The sequence below is a fragment of the Atta cephalotes genome (assembly GCF_000143395.1).
Source record: "Atta cephalotes unplaced genomic scaffold scaffold00010, whole genome shotgun sequence".
Classification (NCBI taxonomy): Eukaryota; Metazoa; Arthropoda; class Insecta; order Hymenoptera; family Formicidae; genus Atta; species Atta cephalotes.
In genome coordinates, this window is record NW_012130074.1 from 4,837,498 (window position 1) to 4,840,801 (window position 3,304).

Consider the following 3,304-nt stretch of genomic DNA (forward strand, 5'->3'; position numbering starts at 1 on the left):
TTATCGTATTGTTTAACAGCAGAAATTTTTTAAATATTTTAGGAATATTTCGCATACATTCAACACACATTATACACTGTATAATGCATGTTCTTGAAACTGTAGCGAATGTAAAAATGTAAAACGTATTATTATTTTAGTTACACACTGCGATTTATGATGGCGTAAAAATAAGCAGGCAAGTTAGAAATATATCTTTTATCCATATCCATTTAAGAATTCCCACGTTGATGATATTTTTCACAATTTAAAAAATAGAAAAAAGTTATTTCTTATATAAGTCGAGGATTTGAATATAAAGTGATACGCAAATAATTTATTTTAATGTAATTTTTATATACAGGGTGGTCCATTTAAATTGAACATTTTGAATATTTCGGTTATTTTTGATGATACAAAAAAATGTTTCAAACGAAAGTGAAACGGTTTCGAGAGGATTTCGTATTTTGGTCATGTTTTTTTTCTAGGTGAAAGCGTCAAAAAAATACAAAGGTCACCTTCACTTTTTTTTAACGGAATTTTATAATTTTTTTAATACAATTATTCCTCTAATAATTCTTCTTATAAAATTATTAAGGTAGTAATATAAAAAAACCAATAGAATACGAAGTATTTTACACTTTATTCTGGCACATATTGACATAAAATGTTAAATAAACTATTAACTTTTTGGTAATTGTATCTTAATATTTTTATGAACAGAATAATGAGATGAATCAGTTAGTGTAAAGAAAACATATTGTTTAAATATGTATGCAAAATGGATAATTTTTTAAATAAGCACTATGTGTTTTCTTTCCAACTGATTCAGCTCATTATTCTATTCGTAAAAGTATTAAGGTACGATTATCAAAAAGTTAATAGTTTAAACTAGTTATTTAACATTTTATGTCAATATGTATCAATAAAATGTAAAATATCTTGTGAATTATTAGTTTCTTGATATTACTGTCTTAATGGTTTTGTATGCAGAATAATTAGAAGAATCATATTGTGTAAAAAAATCATACAATTCCATTTAGAAAAGTGTAGATAACTTTTATATCTTTTCGACGCCTCCATCTAAAAAAAAAAACCAACATGATCAAAATATGTCCCCCTCGAAACTCTTCCATTTTCATTTTTTATATTTTATATATTCATCAAAATATTTTTTATATCATCAAAAATAAACAAGATATTATATTTCATAAGATCGATTTAAGTGAATCCTGTATAACTTGAATAAAACTTCGTGTGTCAGATCAGTTAATCAGTTAATAACATAGTTTATAAATTTTAAGAATCATATTCTAAATATATATCAAATTCTAAATATAAATAAAGTATAAAGTAGATAAATAAGTATAATATTCAATAGATATATTATTTTTTTAATTATCAAGTTGTTACTGATTATATTATATTTAACAAATATTAATATAAGAATTTTTTATCAATAGTGTAGAATTTCAAAAATATGCTTGATTATGTACGATAATGAAATTAATTAATACATTTGAAATTTAATGTCAAATCAACACTTTTCAGAAGTTTTATTATTGACAAAAATATCCTATTAATTTATTCAATCGATGACTATAATTATATATTTTCCTCATTTAAATAATTCTTGTTTAAATTTGATTTTAGAAGATAAATATCAACTTTCCAAAAAGTATGCACGAATAATAGATACATTAACTTAACATAAATTAACTTTTAAATTATTTCATGAATATTGTTTCATGAATATTGTTTCTGTGAATATTAATATGCAAGAGTTGCAAAAACCGTTAAATTATTAATCTGTCATTAGCAATAATGCTACTCATTTCCGTGCAATAATATTGATGTCTAAAAATTCATTATTAAACAATTTTTATAATTAATTCTGTAAATAATTGTTTTTTATCTTCATTCCGTATCGAAAAAAAGGAATTTATTTGTTACAATATATAGAAAAAACAGACATTTATTGTTACATTTCGTTTCTGTAATCAATTATTTTGTTATAATACGAAAAAATACAAGTTGAAGTTTTACCTTCGTCATAGTATTTTTGAAAGAGTATGAATATATTTGAACTGTGCATTTTATAAAAAATATTTATCAATACAAAGGGTCAGATGAAATTTGGAAATAAAAACAAAAGTGTAATTGAGTATTTACTGTTTATTGTAATCGAGTATTACTGCATTAATGTAATCGAATATTATTGTAAATTCAGTGACGCGCATTCATTACAGAATTTGTAGATTAATGTAATTTTAATATTAGTAACAACAATGTATCAGTTTTTTCCAGTGAACAGAGAATATATAATGGATTGTTTTATGTACGCAATTCAATTGAACAATTAACAGTTAGTACACCAATGCTGAATATGTATATGTGCATGTATTTATTTGCACAATATACGCAAAAAATGCATGTTGTAAAATCAAGAATACGATTGAATAAGTCTTATCTTGAAAGATTGTTTTATTAAAGTTAATGTTTTAATATCTTTAATAATATTTTATGTAATTGTATATAATATGTAAAACATTAATATTGTATTGTCTAATTATTATAAATGTTTTTAATCGAGACTTGTTTCATAATAAAGAAATTATATAGCGTACATTATATTTACACACTAAATTACTTTTAGATGATTTTTAATAATAATTATATTTAGTTTATAATATTTAATTATAATTTAATATATAATATTAAATTACTTTATTTGTTCCTAGGATGTTATTTGTTTCTTATATGAATTGACAAAAAATGCAACTTGTTTTACGCAGTAATATTTTGATATTGCTTTTTCTTAAATATGCTTATTCTCATTTTAAATATTATAATAAAATTCGAGCTAAAAGAAAATCGAATTAAAATAGGTTGAGATTTTCTCATATTTGGAAGTTATCACTGTTATCAGTATTCGTAGTATATTGTTAGTGAAGTGATACTGACTAGTACTTTCCGTAAACCAAAGATATCACTCTCTTGATTTACTAAGTTTGACATTAACCGTCAAGTATATACAACCAACACACGTCACGTTTGTCGGTCGAGAATTTACTAACACAGTCTAACTTTAAGACTATGTCTAACATTATTGAGCATATCGATTGCGATCAAACAATTAATGTATTTCGTAAAATATTAATATTTAAGCAAAGATATATGTGTTTGACAAATACCTACACACACACACACACACACACACACACACACACACACACACACACACACACACACACACACACACACACACACACACACACACACACATAATATATATATATATATATATATATATATATATATAGTA